General features: G+C 42.1%; 1 protein-coding gene and 1 non-coding gene across 7 annotated transcripts in view; one reads left to right on the top strand and one right to left on the bottom strand.

Annotated features, from left to right (window-relative positions):
* FAM222B (family with sequence similarity 222 member B) overlaps positions 1–23,203 on the top strand; it is a 59,314-nt gene that overhangs the window by 1,169 nt on the left and 34,942 nt on the right. Inside the window, exon 1 of one of the 6 annotated variants that reach the window (XM_069542709.1) lies at positions 263–724. The exons of 2 other annotated variants lie outside the window; for them this stretch is intronic. The gene's annotated coding sequence lies outside the window, so the exon portion shown is untranslated. Of the gene's footprint in view, positions 1–262; positions 725–22,171; positions 22,432–23,203 lie in introns of those variants that run through there. 3 more of the 6 variants (XM_069542713.1, XM_069542710.1, XM_069542714.1) reach the window with 3 other exon arrangements.
* TRNAG-UCC (transfer RNA glycine (anticodon UCC)) lies at positions 20,684–20,756 on the bottom strand. The gene has a single exon. It is a non-coding gene; the product is annotated as a tRNA-Gly (tRNA).

Below are 23,203 nucleotides of genomic sequence, written 5' to 3'. Positions count from 1 at the left end.
ATTTGCAAGTCAGGCTCCACAATAAGAGTTGGAAAGTAGGGAACTATTAACCTGATAAGCTCCTTGATGGCACATATGAGATGCCCAGAGCGTTTTCATCCCATAAACTGTATGTGCTTAATAAATAGACTGAACTTAGCCGTGTCCCTGTGCATTCGAGGTGTAGTCAGGTCCCTGACAAAGTCCCCAGGGCTTCTGAGCACTTGAGTATTCAGGGATGTCAAAGTTACCTCTTACACAGTTACCCCTCAATGCATTTTAGATGTGATCGTATTCTTGAAAGAAACCTAAACTTATTATCAGCGGTCATCTCAGAGCATTCAATCCTTTAAGTGCAAGCGGGATCCAGAATCCTGGAAGTACGATTAAGTCTACGGCCCCTATGGGCACCGCGTTTAGTAACCCACGCTAACTTCCAGAAGCCTGAGACCCTGGGGCAGCCACCAGAGCCTCTAAGCTTACTAAGTCCTCGAAGCCAGCGGCCATGTTCACCTGAGACCCAGGGGTCCAGGGCATCAGGCACTGAGGCAGACGCCCTCGGTGCGGCTTGCGCAGGCGCGGACGGCTCGAGAGGGCCCCGGCGCTCCAGGCTGCGCAGGCGCAGGAGCGGCTCCCGGCGAGTCCCGACGGCGGCGGCGGTGACTGAGGGGCCGGGGCGTGTAGCAGCGGTGGCGGCGGCGGGCGGCAACGGAGCAGCCATGAGGGCCGGGCCCAGTCACCGACAGTGAGTGGTGGTGGGAGCAGGGTGGGAGACAGGAAGAAAGCGTAACCTGGTGGAGGGATACTCCGACTTGGGGGTTGGGGTCGGCTCTGCCTGTCGGAGGCGAAGGGGCATGGGGGAGGGACAGTTTGAGGTGATGATGGGAAGATTCGGGGCACTGTGGTCAGCTCGTCAGCGCCAGGGCTGGACGGCTTCGGGGAGGTCAGGGGGTGCGCGCTGCAGAGTGAAGGAGCCCACCGCAGGGGCAGTGTCCCGCGCTCCCCCGTGTGTCATCGTCCCTTCCCCCAGGAGCTTTCGGTCGCCTCTCCCTTTCCGCTTCTTTCAGAGAATGATCTCCGGGGGGAGGGGGGGAGGGGGAGGGTAGTGGAGGATGAAAGCCCTGCTGGAGATGAAGAAGGCAACTCTGGTCCAAGCGGGGAAGAGCCGCTCGCCCGGAGTAATAGGCTACTCTGGGTAGAGGATGGGGGTCGTTTAAAGCTGGGACGGGAAAAGAGCTAGGAGCTTAGCGTCCGACTGGTTCGAATCCACGTCCATCGCTGGTTAAAGCTGATAGATAACCTTGGGCAGGTCCCACTTAACCTTTCTGAACCTTCGGAAGATGTAATGTGTTTTAACGGGCTCTTGCAAGCATCACGTATGTGATTGAGTTCGTTTATAAAAACTGTAAATTGTGAGTACTGTGTCCAGGTTGCTGTATCACCAGCAGTATCACTGGATTTTAGATTTTACCGTTATTAATGGAATGACTGATTTCTTTGTCAAGGCGAAGCATGTTTGTAAAAGCGATCGGCACCGACGTGTTTTCTTTACCGGCTCAGCAGATCCTGTGCAGAAATACCAGTTTGTTCTGTGATGTGACACGTTAGCCATCAGACAGACTTGTGTAGGAAAAATGCCATACTTTCAGGCTTTTTTTTTTTTTACAAATGGTATGTAGCTCCTCACCCAAGAGGGAGGCAGTAGAGAATGGAAGGCCAATCTGTTAAATGCTTTATGAACACAGCCTGTTCGGTTCCCTTGTAGCATAGTTGGTACTAACCTGCTTTATTATGAGTTGGAAAAAAAAAAAACAGTCTGAGACAAACTGGGAGGGGTGCACAGTGAGGGATGTGCAAATACGTTTTGTTTCGTTTTTCCAGTTTGTTATTTTTTTTTTCAATTGTAAAAAAGTTTTTCTTTGCAAGAGTCTCTGGTTTCCCTGAGGCGCTCTGTCTATTTTGGAGGTCAGATAGCACATAGCCGCTTTTAGGCTCCACTTTTTGTTACCCTGCTTGTGGAAACCTCCAGGGTGGAGTGTCTCTCAGAGAAAGACAGAAGCAGCTGTGCGAAAGCCTGAGAGGTGGCTGGTTTGTTTCTAAGGGGCGGAAGGAGCACTCCTGAGGCTTTGTCGTTGTTCTCGTTGTTTAGGGTAGACAAAGCAGAGGACAGAGTTAAACTGTGTACTTGGAGAGAGAGAGAAAATGGCTTTCTAGTCACAGCTTTTGAAAAAGAGGTGAAACTCCTTTCAAAAGGACGGAAAGAGATGATGCTTCAGCTCTGCCAGCTCTGAGGATGGAGAGCTTGAAATGGCGAGGTCTTTTGGAAATTAGTGATTTATCTTTCATCTGACCAAAGGTAGGGAGTAGCTGTATTAGATCCTTGAAGGTTCACAGATAAGGAGAATGAATTATTTTATAGGAATGGGGACATGAACCCTCATTGCCTTTAACTTCTCTGTCTGGGCAAATGTGTTTTACTACTCTTTCTTGGAAATACACGGTAATAGATCATTTTAAACTTTTTGCTCTAGTTGCTTGGCTTTTCCAATAAATTCTCTGTCCATAACAGAGGATAGTTTCTTTTACTTATTTAGAGGATAGTTTAAAAAAGAAAGTGTTTGTTACTGTTGTCATAGGTCATTTACAGGATTCAAATGCAATCTGTCTTTGTCTACCACATGGAAGATGAAGTAGGGGTGTAAAAATGTTAGAACTAACCTAACCATCTTATTTCTAATAGTTGGATGTTTGTTTTTAATTTTGATGATGCATTTCCCCCTCTATTGGAAATTTCCATCAGTTCAGACAAGTCCATAAATGCCATCCCTATTACGTTAAAATGATAGAGGTTTGTTCAGCTGTGAGGAGAATTTCCTGTCCTCTCCTTCTATTCTCTTTCCTGTTTGTGGTTCCTTTTATGTAGTAGATTACTGTTACAGAACAGGGAGTCTTCCCCTGAGGGAGAGAAAGGGGATGGTCAGTGCCTTGATTGCCTGTTACAAGAGCTAAAATAAAAGGAATAAGGTTTACCAGCTCGTGTTCATTCTGATAAAATGAATCATTTTTCTTAAAAAAAGCAAGCATTTCATGCCTCGGGGGAACCCTTTTTAAAGCAGTCTATTTAAAAGCAAAATTATAGTGTTTTTACCTCCCTCTCTTTTTCTTTTACTGAGAATATTTGCTTGTAAACAGAACCTTTGTTTCTTCAGATCCTTTCTGATCTTGCCGCCCATTCCTTAGCTGAAGTCTCTTTTGTGATATTTTTATAACCACTAATTAATAATGGGAGCAGAAAGGTTTTTTTTTTTTTGTCATTTGTTTTGGTTCTTGGTAGAGTGCTAACAACTTTAAAGGAATAATGTATGAGAAAATGTTTAAAAGGAAAAGTAAAGAGGATAGTGGATTTGTTTATTTTTTATTTACTCAGTTTTTAAATTAAAGTAGAGTTGATTTACAATGTTGTGAGAAAAGTGGGTTTAACTTAGTGAATCTGTAAGTTGATTGTGATGTTTGGAGGGTAAAGAATTCAAGAATGGACCTGTGGTTCAGAGGACCCTTTTGAAGAGCAGGGTTTGCTTACCAGTATTTATTTATTTAGCACAGCTGTTGGCTTAGAGTACCTGCTTGTTAATATTTGCCAAAGGGAAAATAATAACAGTATGTAATCAGCAAACTTGGGTTCAAATCTTGTGCAACTTTGTGTATCTTTGAATAAGCTTACTCATGTATCTTTGCCTGTTTCCTCATCTATGCTAATGCTGTCACTTCAGTCGTGTCCAACTCTATTCGACCCCATAGATGGCAGCCCATCAGGCTCCACCGTCCCTGGGATTCTCCAGGCAAGAACACTGGAGTGGGTTGCCATTGCCTTCTCCAATGCATGAAAGTGAAAAGTGAAAGTGAAGTCGCTCAGTCATGCACGACTCTTAGCGACCCCATGGACTGCAGCCTACCAGGCTCCCTCGTCCATGGGTTTTTCCAGGCAAGAGTACTGGAGTGGGTTGCCATTGCCTTCTCCGTTCCTCATCTATAAACCAAATATAATTGTACTTCATGAGGCTGTTGTGAAGGTTAAATGTGTTAATATATATAAAGTGTTTAGAATGGTACCTGACACTTAGTAAATGCTAAATGAATGTTAATTATTATTAGTGTTCGTTGGATATACTCATTCTCTTTGTGCCCAAATCACAGGTCAGAGTTGATGATGACTTAGCCCCTGCCCTCTGCTAGTTTACAGTCTAGTGAAGCAAACAGAACTATACAAAGTAATTATAATGGAATTCAATACCTTATTTCATCAAATCTATGGTGCCAGTGATTGTAAGTCTCACAGTTATTTTGCATACCACTAAGGAAGAAGAAATGCTACTGATGAGACTGGCATGCCGTCGGTAGCATCCTGTTACTCGGAGAAATGTGGTGGCAAAAAGCCTGTCTTAGAATTGATGGAAGGACTTCTCTGGTGGTCTAGTAGTTAAGACTGTGAACTTCCACTGCAGGGGCTGCTGGTATGATTCCTGATTAGGGAACTAAGATCTCACGTGCTGCATGCCCCACCCCCCGCACCCCCCAAAAAATAATGGAGTAAGAGCTGATGGAAGGGCTGGATTCAGGTGTTGTCAGTAAAGGCCTCTACTGCATCGAACCTGTTGGATAGGCCCTCACAGATGGATGTGGAAGACAGGACATTCCAAGCAGACAGTGAGGTCTGAAAATGGGAAAGGGGAGGGCATTATTGATGTGTACCACCATATCAGGGCAAGCAGCAGGAGGAAATGAGCTAAGACTTTGGCAGAGCAACATTGTCTAATGCAGCAGAGAAGGACAGGAAGCTTGGAACATTTTCAGAAGCGTCATGAGCCTAATTCTTGGATTTAAACTCCTAAAATATTATCACAACTCTAAATAGGTGGTTTTGATACAATAAACTGAGAAGTGAGAGTATGTGTGAGAAGTGAAATGGCCAGGGGAAGGGTTGAAGCTTTACAGCTGACCAGAAAGGGGATAAGCGTGAAGTTGCTGTACTCTTGGTGCGAGGTGAATGCTTTCTCGGCAGAGAAGTGTTTTTAAAATCTATTTCTGTCTTTTCACTGCCTGTCAAGGTTTTGATTGTGTCCCTTTTAGAGCTTTACAACTCAAGAGTGAAAAGAGTGAATATAACTTGAGAAATGCTAAATTTTATTAAAGATAGATTTAATACAAGGAGAATAATTAATTACTAGATTTGATAGCTCAGTTACAAAATGATGATTTGATTCAGCACTGGAGTGACTGTTTCATGGGGAAATATAGGTCATTTAAGGAGTGATGTAATATTTACTCAAGGGTTGGTGATTAAAAAAAAAAAGACTTAAGGGAATTCCCAGGTGGTCCAGTGGTTAAGACTCTGCATGTCCACTGCAGGGTTGCAGGGGACACAGGTTTGATCCCTGGTCAGGGAACTAAAATCCCACATGCTGTGCAGCATAGCCAAAATAATAATAGTAAAAGACTCACCCAGAAGAAAAGACTTTGGTACTAATTTTCTAGTGACTAACCCTGAAGCAATTTGGGAAAAATATATAAAACCAAAAATACCATAAACTATGTATTTCTGTAGTGTCTTTTTTTTTTTTTCACCAGTAAGCCAAAATAACTCTTTTAAGTTTTTGAACTCTAGTCTCACTGAAAAATGTTGGTGATAATTCTCAGCAATCAGATTCAACAAACATTGAAGTGCCTACTTTGTGTTAGGCATTGTGGTAGACATTGGGAATTTAAATGTGAATGACATGATCTGTGTTTTTAAGGTGCTCACATTTTAATTGGAGACTGACAAATAGTTATGAATTGTACGAGTATAGTAAATGCTGTCATAGAGATCTCTCCTAAGAGTTATAGCAGCCCTGGTTCTGCCTGGTGGTGGGAAAGGAAGGTTGGAGAAGGCTTCCTGGAGGAAGAATCCATCCGGTCTTGAGGCATGAATACTGTTTGGCTGCTTCAACAGAAAAGGATTGGAGAAGATAGTATTTCAAGCGCAGAGAGCAACTTGCACAAAGCCATGAGTCTATACTGGGAAGGCCAGTGGTTTAATGTGCGTAGGTCAAGGGGTACGAGGTAGGAGTGGAAGGAAGTGAGGTGAGAGATGGGTTGGAGCCTGATTATGGATGGTCTTATTGAGGGGTCTGAATTTTATTTTGTAGGTGCTAGGCAGTCATGGGAGAGTTTAAATCACTATTTAGGAAAAGTAACACTGATGGATAAACAACCAGTTCCTACTGTATAGCACAGGAAACTATATTCAGTATCCTGTGACAAACCAGAATGGTAAAGAATATGAAAAAGGATATCTCTATACCTCTCTCTATATATAGGTAACTGAATCACTTTGCTGTATAGCAGAAATTAATGCAACATTGTAAATTAACTATACTTGAGTAAAATAAAAAGAAAGGTATGGAAGTTACATTTTTAAAAGGAGAAATTGACTGTAGGGAGACGGTTATGAGACTGGTATGATGGTCGTTTGAGAGATATTGAAGACCTCAGGTAGTAGGATTGTCAACAGATTAAACAGCTTTTTACAAGACTGACTAGAAGGATCTTACTGACTTTATGTTGAGGAAGGTGTCAGGGAGAAGTTGTCCAAGATGGATTTAAAATTACTTGCTTGGGCAACTAAGTGGATGGTGATGTCATTAACTGAGGTAGGGAACAGAGGAGTAAGACGGTGTTCCATTTGAGGGAAAATGAGTTCGATTTTGGTATGTCAGATTTTGGTATGTCAGATTTGAGGTGTCTGGGAAATCCAGGAGCAAATGTCTAGCAGGCTTTTGGATGTTTGGATCTCGAGTTCAGTAGAAACCGTTAGAGTCTCCATAGAATGGAGATGCAGACCTAGAAATCATTAGGGTGTAAGTAACAGTTAAAGCCAGTGTAATGACCCTGTGAGTCTAAGGTCTGGTTGCTTAATGTGTTGATCATTCGCATTGTCTGGAGAGACTGGCTAAATGAGAATGTGGCACTCGGTACTTTCTCAATAGTATAGTAGTTCATACTTATCTTTACTTTATTATTATTATTATTTTTTACTTTACAATATTGTATTGGTTTTGCCACACATCAAAATGAATTCGCCACCGGTGTACACATGTTCCCAATCCCGAACCCCCTCCCACCTCCCCCCGCCCCCACACCATCCTTCTGGGTCATTCCAGTGCACCAGCTCCAAGTATCCTCCACCCTGCATTGAACCTAGACTGGCGATTCGTTTCTTATATGATATTATACATGTTTCAATGTCATGCTCCCAAATCATCCCACCCTCTCCTTCTCCCACAGAGTCCAAAAGACTGTTCTATACACTTTACGTTTTTTAATGCGTTATACACTTGGCTTAAATTATCAGCTTTTTAGGTTGCAAAGAATAAAGCACAGAACCTCTCATCTTAGTGGGACAAAATGGTAGCATTTTTTCTTTTTTATCTCTTTATTATGGAAAAATTTAAATAAGTGTAAGAGTAGACAGAACAGCATAAGAAACCCCTATCACCCTGCTACAGCTACAGTAAGTGTCAGCTCACGCCCATCTGGTTCCATCTGTGTAGCCTGTACCCACTAACACACCTACATTATTTTTTTTAAATCCAGAATATCATAATCTCATGAATAAATATTTCAGTATGTAGCTCTAAAAGATAGGGACTAAAAAGAAATTCCACCAAAAATTAGCAAGCATTTCTTAATAGCATCAGTTATCCAGTCAGTTTTCACATTTCCCCAGTTACCTCAGTATTTTTCAACCGTTTGGAACAGTATCCAAATAGGTTCGTACAGAATGATTTTCATATATCTACTACTTATTGTTTAATTTATAGCTTTGCTCTCCATCTCTTCATGTATTCATTGAGATCTATCCTATTTAAAAGCTGCTATCACCTTCTAATCTTTTGGAGAGATGTGTGTGTGTGTGTGTGTGATTGAATCACTTTGTTGTACACCTGAAACTAACACAACTTTGTAAATCAGATATACATCAGTTTTAAAAAAAAGACTATCCACCACATGATTGGATTTATATGACATTCTGGAAAACTCAATACTGTAGGGACAGTGGAAAACAGATCAGATTGGGTTAAAGGTAGGTGAAATGTTTGACTACAAAAGGGTAGCATGAGAGTCTTTTTGGCAGGTGATGAAACTGCTCTGTATCTTGATTATGGTTATAGTTATATGACTCTGCATTTGTGACAACTCTTAGAACTGAACACTGTAACACGAATTTTACTGTGTAAAAATTTTTTAAAAAGGAAATCTGAGGGTAGAAGGCTTTAAAGAAATCTTTAAAGACATTCAAGAATTCCATAAATATGACTTCTTAAGTGTATTGGAATTTTTTACTTAATTTTATTTCTTTTTTGAATATATTTAAAATAAAAGATACATAGTGGAAATTTTAGATCCTTTTAGTTTATTTTACTTTAAAATGAAATCGTGTACTCTGATTTTAACACGTCAGGAATACATTACCAGTTATTTTCTATGTTATGTAAGTTTGCTTATTGGCAAGCACGATGCTATTAGATTACCTTCTCCACTGTATGCTTCCTCTCCTAGGACACTGCTGTGTCACCTAAAGATATTTTCTGTACTTGGTGCATGAAAAAATATTCACCAGTGAGATATCTCACATTAACTGAGGGATATGTGAATCTCATCCAAAGTCTGGTCAAGCTGTCTGTTTTACTAGGGATGACTTAAAAAAAAAGACTATCCACCACATGATTGGATTTATATGACATTCTGGAAAACTCAATACTGTAGGGACAGTGGAAAACAGATCAGATTGGGTTAAAGGTAGGTGAAATGTTTGACTACAAAAGGGTAGCATGAGAGTGATGAAACTGCTCTGTATCTTGATTATGGTTATAGTTATATGACTCTGCATTTGTGACAACTCTTAGAACTGAACACTGTAACACGAATTTTACTGTGTAGATTGTGGCAGGAGACATCCATGATATTCTTGGAAGTTGTGTATTATAGCTTCCAGGTGAGAGTGGATTTTCCGATTTTGGAAGACATTGAGGAAATTGGCTGTGATTTTTAGGCAGCTGGACCAGGTCCAATATTGATTAACAGGATTGCACCCCTCTGCTGGGCATCCATCCTGTTCCCTTTGCTGCTGCTTTTTTGGTGAGAGATGGTTTGAAAAATATTTGCTAGTGTGTCTGGATCATGTCTCTACTCTAACCTTTTTTCCTCCCCACAACTACTCTGGTTTTCTACCAGCTCTCAAATTTCTAAGTAGGACTTCTATTTAGATAAAATAAGGTCATTCCTCTTAGTAGGGGATTGTTGGGTGTCTGATTAGTCTTCTCTATCTCACCTAAATAATTGCCTGTTCTTGGTAAGTCATTAATCCAGTTATCTCTAGTCCTGTAATGTTATTCTTTCCCCTACCTTTCAAAGGCTATCAAGTGGAAATTACCTTTCTTTCTTTCACACCTACAGAGTTTACTATATTCATGTTGGCCTTTCCTTTCTTCACTATACTGTTAATTCTCTGTGACCTTGTTGCATCACTGTTTCTCTTTCAACTAATCTTTAGTCTTTCTGTCTTTATTTTTTCTTTTCATAGGTAATGTAATTCACTACACACACAGGTAAATCATCTAAATCTCTAGATTTAACTCAGATCTCTTTCTCTGTCTTTCCCTCTCCCTTGTCCCTTCCCTCCTTCCCTCCTAGAATCGAGGCCTATATTTCCAAAACCCACCTAGACATCCCATAGGCACCACAGAATTAAGTATCTTCTCTATGAAACATTCTAGATTTCCTGCCTAGTTGAATGATATTAAAAGCCTCTTGATGAAAGTGAAAGAGGAGAGTGAAAAAGTTGGCTTAAAACTCAATATTCAGAAAACTAAGATCATGGCATCTGGTCCCATCACTTCATGGGAAATAGATAGGGAAACAGTGGAAACAGTGTCAGACTTTATTTTTTGGGGCTCCAAAATCACTGCAGATGGTGATTGCAGCCATGAAATTAAAAGATGCTTACTCCTTGGAAGGAAAGTTATGACCAACCTAGATAACATATAAAAAGCAGAGACATTACTTTGCCAACAAAGGTCCATCTAGTCAAGGCTATGGTTTTTCCAGTGGTCATGTATGGATGTGAGAATTGGACTGTGAAGAAAGCTGAGCGCCGAAGAATTGATGCTTCTGAACTGTGGTGTTGGAGAAGACTCTTGAGAGTCTCTTGGACTGCAAGGAGATCCAGCCAGTCCATCCTAAAGGAGATCAGTCCTGGGTGTTCATTGGAAGAACTGATGCTGAAGCTGAAACTCCAATACTTTGGCCACCTCGTGCGAAGAGTTGACTCATTGGAAAAGACCCTGATGCTGGGAGGGATTGGGGGCAGGAAGAGAAGGGGACGACAGAGGATGAGATGGCTGGCTGGCATCACTGACTCGATGGAACATGAGTTTGGGTGAACTTTGGGAATTGGTGATGGACAGGGAGGCCTGGCGTGCTGTGATTCATGGGGTCGCAAAGAGTCAGACATGACTGAGCGACTGAACTGAACTTGAATAGCCACACAGTTGCCTAAATAAAAAACTCTGGACTTGACCTTAGTTCTTTTCCTTCATCACTCGTATCTGGTTGATACGAGTCTGATTTTAACCTCTGAGGTCTCCTAAATCTACCTTTTTGTTTCCACACCTGTTGCCAAAGTCTTGGATTAGACCATTTTCATTTTTCACTTGGGCAGTTGCAGTAACCTCCTGACTGGTCTGTATGTCTCAGGTCTTATCACCCTTCTGTCAGTCCACCACCCGGTCACAAGAGTGATCTTCCTAAATTCTGAGACTGCTTATTCCCTTTCCCTTTAAGACCCTTCATTACCCACAATGCCTAATACATAGCAGATGCTTGATTTCATTTTCCTTCCTCCTTTCTTCATCCTATTTTTGCTCCAAGGACACTTCTAAAACAAGCAGACAGACATAACCAATAATCTAGTGAATCTCCTAATTAATCTTCAGGGTTTAGCTCATAGTTCATTTCTTCTGTGAAGTCTTCCTAGTTTCCAGAGAAGAATTAATCATTCCTGCTTCTGGGCTGCTGTGATATTTTAGTATCCTGTTATTACACTTATTATTTAAATGTTTTGTTTCCTCAGTTGGATTGTGAGCTCTTTGCGGATACGGGTTATGTCTTCTTTAAAAAAATATTTAATGTATTTGGCTGCGCCTGGTCTTGGTTATGGCACGCAGGATCTTTGCTCTTCATTGTGGCATGCAAAATCTTTAGTTGCAGCACGTGGGGTCTAGGTCCCTAACCAGAGATTGAACCCAGGCCCCCTCTATTAGGAGCACAAGTGTTAAGCTACTGGACCCAGGTTAGGTCCAGGGAGGGTCCCAGATTATGTCTTTTTTACCCTCTCCTAACAAGTAAGCATGCCAGATTTATTGAGTTGATAGAATGTGTTGGGCACTAACCATACACTGGTGAAGAAAGGCATACACTGCTCTTATGGAGCTGATATTCTAGGAGGGCAAACAGACAACCAACAACTTAAAAAAAATCAGTTGCAGAGCATTAAAATAGAGTGATATATTAGAGGATGAATGGATAGCTACTTAAGATTGGGAGAATAGGGAATATGGAATGCCTCTCTGAAGGTATGGCATTTAAAATCCAGGAGGATACCAAGATTAGCAGATCAAACATTCCAGTGCAAAGCTAAGGAGGAATTAATTCTATATATTCAGTTCAGTTCAGTCGCTCAGTCATTTCTGACTCTTCGACCCCATGGACTGCAGCACACCAGGCCTCCCTGTCCATCACCATCTCCCAGAGTTTACTCAAACTCATGTCCATTGAGTTGGTGATGCCATCCAGCCATCTCATCCTCTATCATCCCCTTCTCCCGCTTTCAATCTTCCCAGCCTCAGGGTCTTTTTTAAAATTTTATTTTATTTTTTTTAATTTTATTTTTTTTCCAGGGTCTTTTCAAATGAGTCAGTTCTTCGCACCAGGTGGCCAGAGTATTGGAGTTTCAGCTTCAGCATTAGTCCTTCCAATGAATATTCAGGACTGATTTCTTTAGGATGGACTGGTTGGATCTCCTTGCAGTGCAGGGGACTCTCAAGAGTCTTCTCCAGCACCACAGTTCAGAAGCATCAATTCTTCTGTGTTCAGCTTTCTTTATGGTCCAACTCTCACATCTGTACATGACTACTGGAAAAACCATAGCCTTGATTAGACGGACCTTTGTTGGCAAAGTAATGTCTCTGCTTTTTAATATGCTGTCTAGGTTGATAATAACTTTTCTTCCAAGGAGTAAGTGTCTTTTAATTTCATGGCTGCAGTCACTATCTGGAGTGATTTGGGAGCCCCCCAAAATAAATTCTGTCAGTGTTTCCATTGTTTCCCCATCTATTTGCCATGAAGTGATGGGACCAGATGCCATGATCTTCGTTTTCTGAATGTTGAGTTTTAAGCCAACATTTTCACTCTCCTCTTTCACTTTCCTCAAGAGGCTCTTTAGTTCTTTGCTTTCTGCCATAAGGGTGATGTCATCTGCATATCTGAGGTTATTGATATTTCTCCCAGCAATCTTGACTCCAGCTTGTGCTTCATCCAGTCCAGCGTTTCTCATGATGTATTCTGCATATAAGTTAAAAAAGCAGGGTGACAGTATGCAGCCTTGACGTACTCCTTTCCCAATTTGGAACCAGTCTGTTGTTCCATGTCCAGTTCTAACTGTTGCTTTTTGACCTGCATTTTCTCAGGAGGCAGGTCAGGTGGTCTGGTATTCCCATCTCTTGAAGAATTTCCCTCAGTTTGTTGTGATCCACACAGTCAAAGGCTTTGGTATAGTCAGTAAAGGAGAAGTAAATGTTTTTCTAGAATTCGCTTGCTTTTTCAATGATCCAACTGATATCGGCAATTTGATCTCTGGTTTCTTTGCCTTTTCGAAAACCAGCTTGAACATCTGGAAGTTCACAGTTCACGTACTGCTGAAGCCTGGCTTGGAGAATTTTGAGTGTTACTTTGATGGTGTGTGAGATGAGTGCAATTGTGTGGTAGTTAGAGCATTCTTTGGCATTGCCTTTCTTTGGGATTGGAATGAACACTGACCTTTTCCAGTCCTATGGCCACTGCTGAGTTTTCCAAATTTGCTGGCATATTGAGTGCAGCACTTTCACCTTTTAGGATTTGAAATAGCTCAACTGGAATTCCATCACCTCCACTAGCTTTGTTTGTAGTGATGCTTCCTAAGGCCCACTTGAATTCACATTCTAGGATGTCTGGCCCTAGGTGAGTGAGCACACCATCGAGGTTATCTGGGTCGTGAAGATCTTTTGTTTAGTTCTTCTGTGTATTCTTGCCACCTCTTCTTAAAATCATCTGCTTCTGTTAGGGCCATACCATTTCTGTCCTTTATTGTGCCCATCTTTGCATGAAAATTTCCCTTGGTATCTCTAATTTTCTTGACGAGATCTCTAGTCTTTGTCATTTTATTGTTTTCCTCTACTTTGTATTGATCACTGAGGAAGGCTTTCTTATCTCTCCTTGGTATTCTTTGGAACTCTGCATTCAGGTGGGTGTATCTTTCCTTTTCTCCTTTGCCTTTTGCTTCTCTACTTTTCATAGCTTCTCTATTTTTCATACTGTTTGTAAGACCTCCTCAGATAACCATTTTGCCTTTTTGCATTTCTTTTTCTTGGGCATGGTCTTGATCACTGCTTCCTGTACACTGTCATGAACCTCTGTCCATATTCTTCGGGCACTCTATCAGATCTAATCCCTTGAATCTATTTGTCACTTCCACTGTATAGTCGTAAGGGATTTGATTTAGATCATAGCTGAATGCTCTAGTGGTTTTCCCTACTTTCTTCAATTTAAGTCTGACTTTGGCAATAAGGAGTTCATGATCTGAGCCACAGTCAGCTCCCCGTCTTGTTTTTGATGACTGTATAGAGCGTCTCCATCTTTGGCTGCAAAGAATATAATCAGTCTGATTTTGGTATTGACTGTCTGGTGATGTCCATATGTAGAGTCTTCTCTTGTGTTGTTGGAAGAGGGTGTTTGCTATGACCAGTGTATTCTCTTCGCAAAACTGTTAGCCTTTGCCCTGCTTCATTTTGTACTCCAAGGCCAAATTTGTTCATTACTCCAGGTATTTCTTGATTTCCTACTTTTTCATTCCAGTCCTGTATAGTGAAAAGGACATCTTTTTTGGGTTTTAGTTCTAGAAGGTCTTGTAGGTCTTCATAGAACCGTTCAACTTCAGCTTCTTCAGCATTATTGGTCAGGGCATAGACTTGGATTACTGTGATATTGAATGGTTTGCCTTGGAAACAACAGAGATCATTCTGTTGTTTTTGAGATTGCATCCAAGTACTGCATTTCAGACTCTCTTGTTCACTTTGATGGCTACTCCATTTCTTCTAAGGGATTCTTGCCCATGGTAGTGTTTCATATGTTAGAGGAGCAGAAATAAGGCCGATGTGGCTTTGAATATGGTAAGTGAGAGGGAGATGGTGCAAGAAGCAGCCAAAAGGCAGATGACATTGACAGCTCGAGTGGTCTGCTTCCTTTGGACACTTTTAAGTAGGGATATGATGTGAGTTGACTTGTAATTTTAAAAAGTTATTACTCTGGTTACTATGTGAAACTGGATTGTAGAGGGATCAAGAGTGGAGGCAAGGGGACTGGCTTACGAGACTGTTGTACTAAATCAGACGAGATGATGGTGACTAGGACTCGGGAGATGGCTGAAGAACTGTAAAAAGGTAGAAGGATTTGGGATATCTTTTGGAAGTGAAGTTGACAGGGCTTGCTCAGGGATTGTCAGTAGCCAGAGGGAGTGAGGCAGAGTGAGAAATCATGCATAGGTTCTGCATTTATTGGCTGGAGAACTAGATACGTAAATGGTGATTATTGAGATGGGTAAGACTGTGGCAAAATATATTTGTCAGGAATTCTGTTTTGGTCATGTCAAGTTTGAGCTGTTTGTTAGACAGCCACCTGGAGCTATAGTGTAGTTGGGTAGAAAAGCCTGGCGTCCCGGGGAGAAGCCGGGGCTGGAATTGTAGAGTTGGAGATCATCAGCTCGTAGATAGAAGTTGAAGTCGTGGAATTCAATCAGGCAGTCACTTAGAATGGTTTGTGTCTAGAGAAGAGAGGTGTGACAGAGGACCAGCCAGTGAGGTAGGCGGAAAACCTGAGTGATGTTATGGAAGCCAAGTAAAGAATATGTAAAGAAGGGAGGAGAGCCCTATGATATCGAATGCTGTCTCAGATAAGAGCAGTACCTGTGGGGGATTTGGCAACCTAGAGATTATTGGTAATCTTGAGTAGAATTACTCATTGGAATGGTGGTGACAGATGTCTGATTGTAGTGGATGGAGGGAGCAAATGGGATGAAAAGCATTTCAGTTTTGCCTGATGACATCGAGGTTTGGGAGGCTATTTCTAAAAACTTCCTGTGTCTGTATTCTCCTAAATCCTTACCTATTTGTCTTCCAGTGTGGTTATATATTTTCATCAAAGCATTACAATTTTAGTGTTTTTATACCATCATTTTAGGTAGGTTTCTGTTTTCTAAAAACCGAGTTTAATGAGCATTATGAGCAGTACACATACACTGCTGAATGAATGAGACTGCCTTTAAGGATCAGGTTCCTGGTCTTGGAAAGGCAGACTGACTTGACCTTGGCCTTAGGATACATCAGTTTTCTCAGCTGTCAAATGAGGATAACAGGACCAGTTTAGCTCAGTGGGCGGTTGTGAGGCATGACTACTAATGAAAATAATTGTAAAACACTTTTGCAAGTTAAAGTGTGATATAAATGCTAAATAATAGTTCTTTATTGGGATGTTGTGAAAATTAGCAACATACTGTCTGTTAGAGCCCTTAAGTTCCTTTTGAGAAAGGTGATATATTTTTATAAATACTATTTGCAGAGAAAATAGCTCAGGATTTGGAAAAAGGCTGCTATCCTAATTTCTGAAATGTAACAATAATGGAAACATGATGACATAACTTTTTATTAAAGAGATTATTGCCCAAAGGTTTATTATGTTACCATTTTAGAGGATTCATATGACAAGAGTTTTTACCATCTTGGCTTTTTGATTCACGTGAGGCTATGAGGGCCACCCTACAGCAGTTAAAATGCTGACTGTTTAAAGGACTGGTGGGAGTGATTTATTATCTATATTTAAAATGTCACAGTCAATCAATAGAACCACTCAAAAAACGCGTTGAAAAAGCATTTTAATTTATTTTAGGCGACACCATATAGACATTTTAATGCAGGCTTAGGTGATGGCTGCAGTTAGAATTTAAAGAAGGATACGGTGCCATTTCAGGCAAAACTGGCACTCTTTGTTCCACACCTGCGTCTAAATATAGAATCAGTGGCATCATTACCTGTAATGTACTTAGGAAATGCCTGAAATTTGAATCTGATGAACTAAATTTTTCTCAGCCTGTAAAGTGGCATTAACAATGGAGGAAAACTGGGATGTGGTCCTTTAGATGTTTAAAATGATAAGGGAAATGGTTAAGCAGTAGTCTGCTCAGAACTTTACCCTGCTGACAGCTCAGTTGGGATCTTGTGTATTGTTTTTTTTTTTCAGTGGTGGTAGTTTAGTTGCTAAGTCATGTCCAACTGTTTGTGATCCCATGTGATCCTACCATGCTCTTCCATGGTATTTCCCAGGCAAGAATACTGGAGTGGGTTGCCATTCCCTTCTCCAAGGAATCTTCCCCACCCAAGGACTGAACCTGGGTCTCCTGCATTGCAGGCAGATTGTTCACCAACTGAACCGCCAGGAAGCCCCCTTCCCCCTCCTTTTTTTTTTTTTTCCAGTGGGGACCTGTGTATTGCCGATTTGAAAACAAACTGGCGTGAAGTTCTTAGCTTTATGTAGGTTGGAATTGAAATCTTTTTTTTTTTTTGGAATTTTAGTTCCACAATCCATTACCTCTTTGTATCAAGGGCAAGTAAAAGGTTTAGGTTTCTGTTCCTCTCTGATGGGAAGCCTGTACTAGTGTACTTGTTTTGCCACACCCAGACATTATTTGCTTTATTTCTGCATTTGGCGTTTGGAAAGGGGGTCCCTGAATGGTCTGCTTCCCCAGCAAAGACATTTGAGTAAGTAAGCTTTCTTTCTTGGAGAAGATTTACTTATGAGGTTGTATTTAGGCTTTCTGCTGCTTGCTTCTGTCATCTGCTTTGCTCAGTGTAAACTCAGGGATTGGCTTCAGATTCTTAGGTAAAGGTCCATCTTAAATTCTTATTTTAGTTCCTTCAAATTTGATTTGTGGCTGACCTACAGGTACCCTTTCTACTTAACTGTTTCTTTCCCAGAGTGGGTATCTCACACAGCTGCTGTTTTCCCTTTCGCTTGCTTCTGTTTCTCATTGATGTGTGTAAGTTCTCTGTATTCTGTGGCCAATTCTTTATCGTAAATGCTGCAGATATTCTTTAAGACTGTGTATAAGAAGTAAGAAAGCAGGCTATTGCATCAAATGCTTATCCCAGATGATATTTGGTTCAAATGTTTTGCCTTGGTTATTTGAGCAATGGTAAGCTTCTTTTGTCTCTCTCCTTCCAAAGACGCATAGAAAAGCTCCTTCTGTCTGAAGTAAAGTGTTGGCTCTGTGTTGGTTATAATTTGCTTTTTCTGGCTGGCAGAGCCTTCTTTTTGTTTTCTGTCTTCTGACAGATTATAGGATTGTGGGGAAACAGCGTCCAGGGCTTTTTCAGGAACTGTGCCATTTTATCTACAGGAGAAGCCATTGGCTTTGGCACTAGAGGAGAATTGGCTGTGCATTTAAAGATGCCAAATCATGCTTGATTCACAAGTTTGCTGTCTCATTTTGTGTATGTGGTGAAACTTTTTTCAGGATGTTGGCTTTTACTTTTTCTACCATGTGCTGTGCTCCATCAGTATGAGAAATCAACAACTTGTTCCTTCTCTCCAATTCTCCACCCCCAATACACACAATCCAAACGTCCCAAACCATAGCAAAAGATGGAGCAGTCATTTTGAGGATTAGGGAAGAATACACCCCACAAAAGTTTCCATTGCCCTTTGGTGACTTTGAGTTTTAATTCTGCTTTATCAGCTAAAGTTTTTGTCTTTCCTGTGTAGGCTTAAATTATTTAGATGGGGAAATGATTTGGCAACCAAGATGTCTCTCTACAGAGGCTTTCCACAAGCATTGATGGAAGCTAATTTTCAGAGTATTCTGTTTCCTAATTTGGGAAACTTAATTTGTGAAGACAGAACACATTTAGGAAACTTGTACTTATTTATCCTTGACATACTCTTTTCAGGGGGTGTAGTGTAATTTATCCTGATTTCAAATAAGAATTTTTATAATCCTGTAAGCAATCTTAACTCCAACTGTATCTGTTACCTTCATGCTTTTAAACCGGGTACAATTGATTTTGAAACCTAGCCAACTAGATATTTTAGCAAATCTTCCACAATGTTAATGCCTCATTCTCCTACTTTCTGTAGATAACAGTTTAAAGATACTTTCTAAGTGTAGGTATTTCCATTTAAATTAAGATGGGAATATAGTTAATATGAGAATAAGCCAGTTTGAGTAATCTTATTTGTCTAGTATGAATGATTATATGGATACATGTTTTTTTCCTCCCTCTGCCAAGTTGTCCTTCCCAAACCCACAGTCTTGCAGAAGTTGGGGTTTGGTTCTCATGTGCATTCTTTGTCGTGGTGGCCTTTTTTTGTTTGTTTGTTAAACTGGTATCTTCCTTCACTAGAGTAAGCACGTTGAAGACAGAGATCATAGCTTATTCGTTTGTCTTTGGGGTCTATAATGTTCCTGGTATGTAGGAATGCAGTAGTGGTTAGATAGTATCACCAACTCAATCAACATGAATTTAAGCAAACGCAGGGAGATAGTGGAGGACAGAGGAGCCTGGCGTGCTGCAGTTCATGGGGTTGCAAAGAGCTGGACACAACTTAGTAGCTGAACAACAACAAGGAGTGCAGTAAATATGTGGTGAATGAGTGAATGGATGTGTGCTTAGTTGCCTCCGATGCTTTGTGACCCCATGGAGTGTAGCCGGCCAGACTCCTCTATCAATGGTGATTCTCCAGGCAGAACACTGGAGTGAGTTGCCATGCCCTCCTCCAGGGGATCTTCCCAACCCAGGGATCGAACTCAGGTCTCCTGCATTGCAGGCGGATCCTTTACTGTCTGAGCCACCAGGGAAACCGGAGTCCGTGAATAAATGAATAAATTGAATTCCCAAATACAGTGAATGGAGTTTATACTACCCTCTAGTGTCTGAAAGAGAAAGTGCAGCCAGTTAAAAAAATGTTAGTACCTTGCTACATTGAAATAATAGTCAAGGCATTGTCTTTTTTTTTCTCCTCCCCAGATAGCTCTCACACTTGTTGTTTCAGATGTGTTCTCTTTAAGTCTAGTAAGTAATAAATTTTCCTATCAAAGTCTGCGTTCTGTCTCTTGGGTGTTTGAATTTTATAAAATGGCACTGGCAGGTCTTTATGGGGGAAAATGCCTTTTAAATTATTTGCTTATTTATTTTTTAAGAACAAAGGTTTTTTTCCTTTGCCATTATGGTTATTACAGGGTATTGGATACAGTTCCCTGTGCTGTATCCAGTATGACCTTGCTGTGTATTCATTCTGCATATGATAATTTGCATCTCCTAACCCCACCCTAGTCCCAGTCCATCTCTCCCTTCTGCCCTCCCCCTCGGCAGCCTCAAGTCTGCTCTCTCTGTCGGTGAGTCTATTTCTGATTTGTAAATAACTTCATTTGCATCTTTTAGACCCCGCGTGTGAGTCGTGTGGAGTTTGTCTCTGGCTTACTTCACTTAGTGTGAGCATCTCTAGGTCCGTCTGCGTTGCTGCAGATGGCATTCTTTTTCTGGCCTAGCAGTATCCCACCGCTTATGTGTACCACATCTTCTTTATCCCTTTGTCTGTTAATGGACATTTGCGCTGCTTCCATGTCTTGGCTTTTATAAATAGTGCTCCTGTGAACATGGAGGGGAGTGCATGTATCTTTTCAAATTACAGTTTTGTCTGGATATGTGTCCAAGAGTGGAATTACTGGATCATATAGCAACTATTAGTTTTAGCTTTTTGAGGAACCGCCATACTCTTTTTTTCCTCCATAGTGGCTTCAGCAATTTACATTCTTACCAACAGTATAGGACGATTTCCTTTTCTCCACATCTTCTCCAGCATTTGTTATTTGTAGACTTTTTAATGGCCATTCTGACCAGTGGTACAGTCTGTTGATTGTAAAGAGTCGGACACAACTGAGTGACTAACACTATGGAGAGTTGTAACTGTTTTTGTGCTTTTGAGGATTTTTGGTAGTTCAGGTGTCTATGGGGAGGGAATAGACTTATTAGCTAATGAGGACACTTTTGTGGGCAGTATTTAAAATAAAAAAAATTTCACGCTTAGTTCTTTTTATCTGGAACCTAGTCTCTGAGACTAATGAAGTTTCTCCAGAAATCTATTTAAGCCCAAGCCTTTTAATTTGGGTGAGAAAAAAGGGCTGGCCCTTTTTTTTTTTTTTTTTTTTAATATTTTTTATTTGGCTGCACTAGGTCTTAGTTGCAGCATACAGGATGTTTAGTTGAGGTACCTAAACTCTTAGTTGTGAAAGCGTGGGATCTAGTTCCCTGACCAGGGGTTAAACCTTGGCCCTCTGCATTGGAAGTGCAGAATCTTAGCCACTGGACCACCAAGGAAATCCCAAGAGTGAGTGAGTGAAAGTTGCTCAGTCATGTGTGACTCTTTGCGACCCCTGGACTACCCAGTCCATGGAATTCTCCAGGCCAGAATACTGCAGTGGGTAGCCTTTCTCTTCTCCAGGGGATCTTCCCAACCCAGGGATTGAAACCAGGTCTCCAGCACTGCAGGCGGATTCTTTAGCAGCTGAGCCACAAGGGAAGTCCCAAACTGGCTTTGAATAGGCATGACACACAGTTCCTTTTCCATCTTCCCAGAACACTGAGGTTCATATATATATGAAATGCTTTGAGCTCCACATAAGAAAAGGCTACTTAACGTTAGTTTTTTAGTTGTATTAGCACTTGGGAACTAAGTAGACTTGTAGAATGTGGTGTAGATTAGTTGCAAGAACTTTGTGGACAAAAATGACAGCGTAGGTAATAACTTACCTTCCCCATTACCGGTTTATTTTTCTTAAACGAACCCCTTCTACTGCTTCACCACTATACCTAGGGAAATATTCTACAATCTTTAGCATATTCCATCCCAGCAGTGTTAGGTTTCTAACGCTGACATTAGTAATTGAGGTGTTGATGCAACCTGCCAGTTATGCGGAAGCTATTGCTGAGAGTTTTTTCTAATGTTAAGTGTATGGCTTGAACAGGACTTAGATATTTGTTTCCTAATTGTACTGAAACCTGCTAAGGGAGTGGTTTATTTGGGTTTAACTGGATGTAGATGACTTGAATCTGAGCTGGGTTGGATCCAGCTGTGTGTGTGTGTGTATGGTGTTTGTTGCAGGTGATTTACTGTATCCCTTCTCCCACCGCACCAACTTGCAGATAAATATCTTCCCAATATGTGTCCCCCTCCCCCCTTAATTTCTGCGTCATGGGAAGCAGGAGTTTCAGACAGCGTGGATTGATGTGTGCAGCTGATCTAATATGCAAACCTGAATCTATGCACGGTTATGAGGGAGTGCAGTTGATTAGTCTGAGAAAAGAAGGGTGAGGCGGAGGCCTGGGGAGCGTCTTTTTGCTGTCGAAGGTCTCCGGATGGCTCTTGCTATGCAAGTCTGAGGCACTGACGGAGGTACTGCCTGGATGGGGGTCACTCCTCACACTCAGGCAGGGCGGGGGCGGGGGGCGCAGGGGAAGGGGCTTGGCATCACCTGGCCCAGATGTGGGCTGCTGGGCTGCCGGCCTCCCGGCTTTGGGGTGGGGGCCTGGAGCGAAGGGGCAGCTCTAACAAAGAGGAGCCGTGCCGGGGCCGGGGCGACGGGTGGCTGGCCTATCCCGGGCGGCTGACCTCCCAGTGGGCCTCCACAGTTGGCTGTCGGGTGAGTCGCTCTGCTGGCTCCCTGGCTCGCCATTGGCTGTGCGGACTGGAGGGGGCTCGCGGAGGGCCGGGACGGAGTTGAGGGGGCGGGGCTGGCTTCCGGCGGCGAAGGGGAGCGAGCGGCAGCCGGCTGGGGGAGGGGGTGTCGGCGCGCCGCGGAGTGCTGCGCTCGGAGAGCCTGGCACCCGGAGCAGCCGCCTCCCCCTCCCCCTGCCGGGACCGCTAGAAACCCCTTCTCTTCCGTCTTCCCGGTCTGGGGCCGAGGAGGGCTGAGGTGCCCCAGGCGGGCGGGGCGGAGCCCGAAGCCCCACCGAGCGCTGCGGAGCGAACCTCACCTCCCTTCCAGGGCTCAAGGTGTGTGTGCTTTTTCTATCCTACCCCGACTTCAGCCGACTTAACCTTGTGAGAAAAGGGGAAATGGAATGGGAAGTAAGAGCTCCACGTCTAATCAGTTTATTTTGATTTTCTAATTCTGCCCTTCATTCTTCTTTCCCTCCCTTCATCTCACCCCTGCAGCTGGGTAAGGAGACTCAGGACTCTCCTCTCTTTTTACTGATGTGTAGCTGTCGGTCGCGTAGTAAAATGAACAGAGAAAAGAGGAGCCCTTTCTCGTTTGGCATCTGATGCAGTAAGCCGGAAAAAAGAAAGGACAGGCTAGGATAGGAGTGGGGTTTTGAAACTGTTCTGCATCCGTGTCCATTAAGGCTGTCTTCACCATTTTCCTACTTGGGACTGCCTTAATCAGCAAAAACAGTCTGAAAATGAAGGAGGTGCTAGTGGAAAGAGGGATCAGCCTCCGTCAGATGGTGGTTAAAGGAAATCCTGATAGTTGTTAGCGATTAACTCTTCTAAAGTCTCTCTCCCAAGTACAGTGTCACCGGCTTTGTGTAGGACTCAGCCCTGTTGGAGAAACCTAGCTTGAGCAAGCAAACTTCCTTACCGTTACTGAAACTTACAAGTCTCATATTTTTCTCCATCTGTATATTTCCCATTCACAGACTCTCAGAGGGATTAGTTTCTGTCGTCAAAAACCAAACTTTAAACAAATCCAGATGAATTTTAAGTCGTTAATTTTTTTAAAGCACCCCGTCATGAATTCAGATGGCTGTATCATTACAATTTATAT

The sequence above is a fragment of the Ovis canadensis genome, chromosome 11, assembly GCF_042477335.2.
Source record: "Ovis canadensis isolate MfBH-ARS-UI-01 breed Bighorn chromosome 11, ARS-UI_OviCan_v2, whole genome shotgun sequence".
Classification (NCBI taxonomy): Eukaryota; Metazoa; Chordata; class Mammalia; order Artiodactyla; family Bovidae; genus Ovis; species Ovis canadensis.
The sequence above is the reverse complement of the archived record's forward strand: the minus strand, read 5'-3'. Positions and strand labels throughout refer to the sequence as shown.